General features: G+C 40.3%; 1 long non-coding RNA gene across 1 annotated transcript; it reads right to left on the bottom strand.

Annotated features, from left to right (window-relative positions):
* Window positions 1–792: 792 nt before the first annotated feature.
* Window positions 793–9,124, bottom strand: LOC121049479. The gene is made up of 3 exons (XR_005800420.1): window positions 8,808–9,124; window positions 8,658–8,667; window positions 793–845 (listed from the first exon to the last, which is right to left on the bottom strand). It is a non-coding gene; the product is annotated as an uncharacterized LOC121049479 (long non-coding RNA).
* Window positions 9,125–9,768: the final 644 nt, after the last annotated feature.

Below are 9,768 nucleotides of genomic sequence, written 5' to 3'. Positions count from 1 at the left end.
AATCCTGCTACTGCACTCGCTGCACTCATACTCCGTCTAGTTCTGCTACTGCACTCGTCATCATCCAATCCTGCTACTGCACTCGTCCAATCCTGCTACTACACTCACTGCACTCATACTCGTCCAGTTCTGCTACTGCCCTCGTACTAGTGTTCTGCTACTGCACTCGTCATCGTCCAATCCTGCCACTGCACTCGCTGGTGTTATTCATTTTACAAGGATTTATCTTTGTTTGTTTATGCCTATTCACAGAGAACTCAAGGATTTCAATTAATCAAAGTGAGTACAACAAGAAACCAGTACTTTAGTTACTTCAAAAGCATGTGGGAATAAAATTTCCGTGTTTACACACAATGTATACATATACTTACAACTTATGTCCAGTATCACAATTAATGGTAAACCAAGTATACTAGCCGGAAACTGGCATATACCAAATTAACTAACAATCTATACACTTCCATCTCTTAAGTTCATAATCTTACTAAGAGCCTCTGCATTTCTTAATTACCAACAATTATCAAGTAACCACTACTTTGCAAAAGGCACAGCATCCAAATTCCAAACATCTTTCTTTCCCCTTCTTATTTCACATTTAAAGACCAATTTAGTCAATGCATATACTGATATACAATGGTTCTCATCTTTCTACATAATCACTCTTAATTAAGATTGGATACCAAACTACCATTCTCTGTGAAATGAACTCAAACAAGCATGTAAACCAATTATCATTGCGCACAAACAACCATATCTCACCAAAGCCAAAATCTTTAAGTAAAACCCAGCTGACCTTGACGACATAAATTTCAAACCCAACACCTTCGTTGTACATCCATACTTTCCTGCTGTTTGGCTCCAAAACCAATTGGCGTGCAAACTGTCTCTTTTGAGCGTGTGCGCGAGCGTGCCAGCACCGTGGGGTGCAGTCGTCAGGGGAGTCCCGTGACCTGACTTCTTCTTCAAGCGTTGTGGACGAGGAGGGCACCAACCTCGCCACAAGGTTGTTCTCTAGCCTTCCGAGAAAGGACTTCTTGCCTTTCGGATAAAGACTTTGGATGTGATCTCTTCACGTCACTGAATCGATACTCAACGTTGTAGGCTGAGCAGAGCAATCACTGGGAAGTTTGGAGAAAGCACGGGTTTTGCTAAAGCGTGACTTTAGCTCCGCTGGGTTGCGAGGGCGTTACCCTTGCTTCGCTGGTTGAGAGAGTCTCGGTGGCAATGGTACTGGCAGTCGGCTCTTGGAGAGACTAGGACTGGAAGTACGATCGCCGGGTTGATCTGGTGATGTTGACAATTGGCTCTTGGAGAGACTCGGACTGGCGCGCGGTCACCGAGTTTCAACGAGGTTGAAGGTTTGCTCCGGGGAGGCTTTGTAATCCCTGGGATTGATTGATTTGAGAGAGGTTTTTTTTTGTATATCGTCTTTAGCCTTTATATATAGGCTGCTTGTAGATTCTCTTTCCTAATAGAAATGAAATACTATATGTTAGGCCACAGTTATTGGCTTTGAATCAAATCAAAACTCTTAATAGTTTTGATATCTATCATAGGCGATAATTAATTATCCTCTGTCGCCGCTAGAATGTAGGCAAGGATAATTGCCTCTTAGGATGTAAACTCTTGGATGCGAGCGCTAAGATATGCACGTATATATGTCTCATATGTTAGCCACATATTGGCTTTTTCCATGCAACAAAGGAGTTCACCTTAATTGACCCTCTGCCATGCAATGAACAATTATATATATATATATTCCTTGTTAATTACAATCATGCTTCCATATGCTTCATGTCCACTACCCATTAATTGCATGGATAACTTTGATTCCTTGCATATATATATATATATATATATATATATATATATATATATATCTTGGTAGCGAAGGCTGATGGCCTTCCTTAATTGTCTCACTACTCCTTAATTACATGGGAAGTATATATGGCCAACTTGATCTTCGCGAGCACTACGCAGCTCGCCCACGCTCGCGTCCTTGATTATCGATCTTCTCGAGCAATCTTTAATTGTAATATATATCTTCAGCTATAAGTCCGCGCCATTTATTCCTTTAAGCAATAAGAACCCATGCTTGCACGTCCACATCCTTCCCTCCTGCTCAATCTTGGTAATCAAGCAAATCATCATATTTAATTATCAAATATTTGATAATTAATAGTAAATCAAGGAATATCCCGATTCGCTCCGAGATTGCTTGGTCTCAAAGTAGGCTTTATTTAGCTTCTAAACAATATATTCCGAACTTATCGGAAATAAATAGCTTGGGCCACGGATGTTGGCCCGGATTTCTTCGAGTCCCCCTTGTCGGGAAAAAATGTTAATTTTGGGTTTGAACATTGCCCCCCAGACCTCTAAGTCAAAGTTCTCCTTCTTGACTGAAGAGGTCTTGAGTCAGCATTCGTCTTACAATAACGTCGCATTAAAGCCACTTGCATTGGCTTAAATGAAAATTGATAATTTGAAATCACTTACTGATTACATATATATATATATATATATATATATATATAAACAAATAGGCTAATTGGTAAAGCCTCTTTTATTTGTAATAGATAAGAATATGTTGAGCTATGCATGGTTTAATTTACCATTGCACATTAATTGGCAGCGAGTAGCCCAGAGTTTGACCAAGAAAAGATGTTGCAGGCTAGTACTCTTTTTCATGTAGAAAATACATTCATGGGCATGACACCTGTTCACCGCTTCAGAAATAATTTGCTTATACGTGCCTGTCTTGCAGCAAAGTATGAATGCAACCTGATATCGCCCAGCCAGGTATTTCGCCAACCTGTACATAGATGAATTACGGTAAGATCCCAAGGCGCACTTGTGAAGCAACGGCTAAGGAAAACTGCCCTGGAGAAATGCTTTTCCTCTTACTGCACCATTTTCTTCTAATGGTTAAACCAACTAGCTTCACTATCAGTAGAAGAAGCCTTCCATAGGCAGTACTTTTCAGGGATGAAAGGTTATTTCGCTGGTTGCGCGACCACAAGAATTGATGCAGTCTATGTCTTAACATGATTCTTTAGCTTCCATGCTGGGACTTGGTTTGCCTAGCCAAAGAAAAGCAAGCTTCACGGGAGGCTTCCATGTTGGCAGAAGCTTTCATGCTCCAATGAATCCAGAATATTGTCATAAAATGCTTCTGGCATTGACCTTTACAAAATCTACTTTAACATTTAGGCCACTAGCATTGACCTTTACAAAATCTAAGACATCGATCTGGTAGCCTTAGTCACATATTTTCTGGCATAACCAAGTTCTGCCACTCAACAAGTAAAAGACTTGGAAAAAAGTTTAAGGCCACAAGTCTTGGCCTAAGTAATACTAAGGCACTTTAATATCAGAAAGAAAAACACTAAACTGATGAGATCAGTATCTAGAGCCATAACACTGCCCATCATGCTTCTTTACATGCTTAACCATCAGTCTCTGTTGTTCTTATTAGACGAGAAGAACATGCCGCAGCGATGTATGGGTTTTAGCCACATTACATTAGGCCAAAATAAAATTGGTGCTAGCAATACTCTTCCTCAAATATTCCTTCTTGATGACGACAGTAGACATTCTCAATTATGTAAGCTTAAGAAAGCTTCCTCTGAATCCATGAGTATAATAATATAGCCACCAAACTTGACCAGTATTTCATATCCCACTGACCGATTAATTCTTGGATACAAAGGACGTACTGCTATCATACTTTCCTTGTTATCTCCGGGAGGTTGTAGAAATATGATGGCCTGATCACATACGTCTTATAAAGCTGAAGCCACTCAGTAGGCAGTCCTATAAATATGCAAGTGCAAAGCCACAAGTTGGCTCTGTAACTCTGAAACCTGCAAGAGGGTTAGAGCTACGCAGTATCCTTCTCGGCAAATCAATGTATACTGCCACTATAATTGGCATTAAATCACCTCAAAAAGTAAAATCTTTGTAAAATTTCGTGGCCACAAGTATTGGCCGGGGTGATACTAAGACACTCAAACAAGTCTTATTTAAAATTATGCCACAGAATGTTGAAATCCCTCCCCCATACATATATGTATTATATCCGAATATTTCCGGGAATTTAAAATCACAGCAACCATGATTAAAGAACATGGCCTGTTTTCGTCCAAGTAGGATTTCGTGTTGCCCCCCCAGTCTGTAATCTTGATCGTTTCATTACATAGTCCCCCAAACTTTCAGGACTGCCAATAAAAGAGGCCAAAGAACCATATATTTCTCTTGTACAGGCTTTCTGTAGACACTTGATGTTTATAACTTAACCACAAAGATGTCACTGCTATTCTTGGGGAAAATATTTTCCTTTGCATCTGATAACAATGAAGATGAGTCCCTCGATGAGGAAGTAAACTTCAAAAGCCACATGGGTTGGCCTATTTAACTAGCTATTACTTCATGCCAATCACTGCTGCGATCCAGAATTTTGCCTTTGTGAGAAGAAGCAATTAGCTGCTACCATGCGTAATTGCATTGAAAACAACTTTTGCATTCTAAACTTTCATCAACCCAACAACTCCAATGCATCTCCAACAATAATAGAAGCCCATGAAACTGAATTTCTCTTAGGCATTTCATCAAACACCTTGTGTGCTTATTTCATATTTTCAGATTTTTTGACGAACGCTCAATAGAACAGCCTCCAAGAGATCAATTTATCAGCCAACAAAGTGCAACCAATGAAATGATAACTATCGCAGCGGCAGTGGGAACTGTGGATTAATCTTGCCTGGATATGGATTCTCCTGGATATCAATCTGCTACTTTCCTCGCCGACGGGATTATAACTCTCTCTGAAACTGCTATGGCATTGAAAAACTCCCTTTCTCTTGTCTCTGTCTCGACGTCTACCACTGTAATTGGCATACTGTCCATTAAAGACCACTCAACAGCCCTTAGATGGCCTTCACTTCAGAGTTCAGAGTATGCATATCTTGTTGGAGAATTCCTGGTGAAGCTCGCTGGCGGGCGCTTAAGCGACGTATATCAATGAACTCCGCTTGCTCGTATTTCTTTGAAAAAACCTTGGCGAAGTGTATTCAGCGAGCGTTCGCCTCTTGTGATAATTGGTCGCGAGAATCGCCTTAGTGAAGAATGTCCCTCCCGAGCGTTCGCTAACTCCTTGCCATGCGAACATTCGCTGAATGTCACGCGAACACTACTACTGTTGGCCTCCTTCGCGAACTAATTCTTTTCGAGGCCACTCGCTGATATCTCCGCGTCTTTCACGACGCATAACTCTCTTTTTGTTTTTTTTTTAACTAACGAAAAGAAAGATGCAAACTGAAAATTGACAGAGAATTAAAAGCAAAGAAAGAAGCTAGTGGCAATTCGTTTGGCTAACCTCTAGAAGGTCGCGGGGGAGGCCATCTATGCTTCACTCCAAGCTTTGATGTATCAAAATTCATAGCACGAAAACCTCTCTTGTCAGAGCTTGTAGGAGAGCAATAAAGACACTTCTCGTCGAAGACTTGGAAGAAATTTGGCTTGTAGAAGGAGTAATATTGCCCCCCAAGTATCTTTGTTTCTTGGCAAAGCATGATCTTCAATTGCAATTTTGGAGATGAAGGTGTCTCAAGATCGGCTTTGTCGCCAACTACCATGTCATAGAACATGGTGTCTTCAGAATAAGCCACAAATTGGCTATTGTATTTGACCACTTGTTGGTTTGAATCCTCATGATCAAGAGCCTCAAAGAACTTGAACTCCTGCATATGATTTTTGGAACTAATAATTAAATTGTAATTATCATCGTATTCATCATATATTAGCTCCGCATCGAGATCATAGTTAGAGTCACCAAAAAGTGGTGAATTGATCTCCTCTTCAAAAATAGGCATATCAAATATTTGTGTGCCTCTATAGTCTTTCCAGGCATCATATTGAGACGCCTCTATGGACTGTTTAGTATCATAAACATTTTCTTTTTGCAAGAAATTTGGAGCTGAATAATTATAAACAAGAGTTATCTTGCACTGATAATATGCCAGTTCATATCCCACTATGATAAACCGGCCACTTGAATATTGAGCTTGGCGATTCTCGAAATTTGGGATGTGAATATATCTTCCACATATATCAAAACCACAAATTGGCCGTTGAATATATGTGCTTTGAAGAAAGCCACAAATAGGTTGGCTGGGAGTAATTAATTGGCAACCACCTTGATTATCATGGCCTTGTATTTGAGCAATATGATGGTCACATTCGTCATCTTCTTGGCCATGTGCTTCACATAGGTCAGTAGCTTTTTGAATAAGTCCATCTTGTGGGCCCTCTCTATTGTAAATATCCAATTGATTCGCTGAACCATGTTTAATGACTTCCTGTCACTCGTATTTTTCTGTTGATTCACGAGGCCGTTTCAGATGATCAGGAGGTTGATCATGGGCCACGTCTTGCCCCCCATGCATCTGATCAGTAGCCACGTATTTGGCTTGGTCGGTGGAGAAATCACATGTCTGTTCAGAGACAATTTTATTGTCAGAAGAACAATCTCGTGGATCATCTTCTCCATGCACAACCTCTATGTAAGGCTGTGACTCACCAGTGAGTCCTTTAGGTTGATTGCCACCTATAGGCAAGTTAGTCTCAGAAACGACCTCCTTGCGTGCAGATTTTTGACTTTCCAATTCACTTTGATGCGAATTGACTTGAGTAACCAAGCTGGAACCTTCTTTGTGCAAGGTCGCAAACTCTGATAAGGTCTGCTTGTTTTGGTTCGCGATGGCCTCCATGACTTGCTTTTGTCGCTTGGTATCCTCAGTCCGTTGGGCGATACGCTCGTCCAGTTCGCGTATGAGTTGATTTGTCTTCGCGGTTTCCCTGTCAAAGTCAGCAGCTACCTTCGCACGATTGTTCTCGATATTCTCCATGATGATCGCGAGTTTTTCCTTGAAGGTCCCTTCCTCTGGAATAGGCTTCGGAACGAAAGCCTCTCTTGTCATAGTGTCGCCAATGGTGGCAACATTGGTCATCATTTCACTTTAGGAGTTCCTTCGGTAAAGATATTCCCCTGGCATCCCAATGATGGTGAACACAAAAGACTCTAGCATGGTCCCATCGGGTGTGCCAAAATGTTTGGCTCTAAAACCAGTTGGCATGCAAACTGTCTCTTTTGAGCGTGTGCGCGGGCGTGCCAGCACTGTGGGGTGCAGTCGTCGGTGGAGTCCCTTGACCTGACTTCTTCTTCAAGCGTTATGGACGAGGAAGGCATCAACCTCGCCACAAGGTTCTTCTCTAGCCTTCCGAGAAATGACTTCTTGCCTTACGGATAAGGACTTTGGATGTGATCTCTTCGCGTCACCGAATCGATACTCAACTTTGTAGGCTGAACAGAGCAATCACTGGGAAGTTTGGAGAAAGCACGGGTCTTGCTAAAGCGTGACTTTAGCTTCGCTGGGTTGCGAGGGCGTTACCCTTGCATCGCTGGATGAGAGAGTCTCGGTGGCAATGGTACTGGCAGTCAGCTCTTGGAGAGACTAGGACTGGAAGTATGGTCGTCGGGTTGATCTGGTGATGCTGACAATTGGCTCTTGGAGAGACTAGGACTGGCGCGCGGTCACCGGGTTTCAACGAGGTTGAAGGTTTGCTCCGGGGAGGCTTTGTAATCGCTGGGATTGATTGATTTGAGAGAGGTTTTTTTTTTGTATATCGTCTTTAGCCTCTATATATAGGCTGCTTGTAGATTCTCTTTCCTAATAGGCATGAAATACTATATTTTAGGCCACAGTTATTGGCTTTGAATCAAATCAAAACTCTTAATAGTTTTGATATCTATCGTAGGCGATAATTAATTATCCTCTGTCGCTAGAATGTAGGCAAGGATAATTGCCTCTTAGGATGTAAACTCTTAGATGCGAGCGCTAAGATATGCACGTATATATGTCTCATATGTTAGCCACGTATTGGCTTTTTCCATGCAACAAAGGAGTTCACCTTAATTGACCCTCTGCCATGCAATGAACAATTATATATATATATATATATATATATATATATATATATATATATATATATTCCTTGTTACTTGCAATTATGCTTCCATATGCTTCGTGTCCACTACCCATTAATTGCATGGATAACTTTGATTCCTTGCATATATATATATATATATATATATATATATATATATATATATATATATATATCTTGGTAGCGAAGGCTGATGGCCTTCCTTAATTGTCTCACTACTCCTTAATTACATGGGAAGTATATATGGCCAACTTGATCTTCGCGAGCACTACGCAGCTCGCCCACGCTCGCTTCCTTGATTATCTTCTCGAGCAATCTTTAATTGTAATATATATCTTCAGCTACAAGTCCACGCCATTTATTCCTTTAAGCAATAAGAACCCATGCTTGCACGTCCACATCCTTCCCTCCTGCTCAATCTTAGTAATCAAGCAAATCATCATATTTAATTATCAAATATTTGATAATTAATAGTAAATCAAGGAATATCCCGATTCGCTCCGAGATTGCTTGGTCTTCAAGTAGGCTTTATTTAGCCTCTAAACAATATATTCCGAACTTATTGGAAATAAATAGCTTGGGCCACGGATGTTGGTCGTGATTTCTTCGAGTCCCCCTTGTCGGGAAAAAATGTTAATTTTGGGTTCAAACACCTGCATCAAACTTTCATATTCATTTTTTATAATAATCATGAAGAATCAGGTGTCCAATTCTATAATCAAAGCAATTGCCAAACTTTGTTAATTTTTCAACAAATGTCAATATCTACATGTCGAAATCATTCCCAGTATAGAGAATTGTACCTTTATGTTACATAGTCCGAACAAACCAAAACTTCCCAGCCCTTGTTCTGATTCCAACACAACTTCTATCAATCTCTAGTCTGCCCGCATCTGGGCAACCGATTAGTTCACATTGAAAGCAAACGGGCTAGATATTCTTCTTTGATAACTCGACCAGAGACAAAGCAAATTCTTCGATTTCCATCAAGTCCTTCAGCTCTGTGAACCAAGCATTATCCAGTATTAATCCATGCCCAGAGGAACAAATTGAGGTCGGAAAAGGGCCAACCAAACCAAACTGTCACTATGAACAGCGAACAATACAGTGGAGGTCTCCCAAATTCCAAATCTTCAAGTATAAACCAAAAGCTGTGTTCACCCACAAAAATTGGAGTAAGGGCTTACCTTATTGACCTTCATTGAAGCTAGATTCAAGTTGAGTGCTACTGCTTCAGAGATTTTACAATGCGTTTTGGATCCGTCACTGGAGGTTTTAGCGTTTCTGATTTGAGGTTTGCGTTTTGCGTTTTGAGATTTCAGTTTTTGATTGTTGTGGATTATGTCAGTGGCATGCACGTAAATTGTGATGAAGATTGGACATTTTAGTCATTTTCCATCAAAATTCGAAGCCAAGCCTGCTTTATTTGGTTTTGGGCCTGGGCTTGTGTCTTTATTTATATAAAACTATTTGAAGGTGAGTTTTCTGTGTTTATATCTTTGGTCTGGTGCTACTGTGTAATTTTCTATTTTCTGATTTGTTATGCAGTTTTTTGTTTTTGTTTTTAATTTTTATTTGACATTCTTTTTGTTGTTTTTGTGAGCAAATGAATTTTAAAAGAAAAGGAAAAATTTCGCAAACAGTACACCAAGTAAAGGCCATTAATAATTCTTATATATAAAGTTCCAAACCAAGCATTTTGGTACACGAAATCTGAAATTCGACCCACTATCAGTACACGACGTCAATGACGCCGTTAATTTG

Source organism: Rosa chinensis, chromosome 5, assembly GCF_002994745.2.
Source record: "Rosa chinensis cultivar Old Blush chromosome 5, RchiOBHm-V2, whole genome shotgun sequence".
NCBI lineage: Eukaryota > Viridiplantae > Streptophyta > Magnoliopsida > Rosales > Rosaceae > Rosa > Rosa chinensis.
The sequence above is the reverse complement of the archived record's forward strand: the minus strand, read 5'-3'. Positions and strand labels throughout refer to the sequence as shown.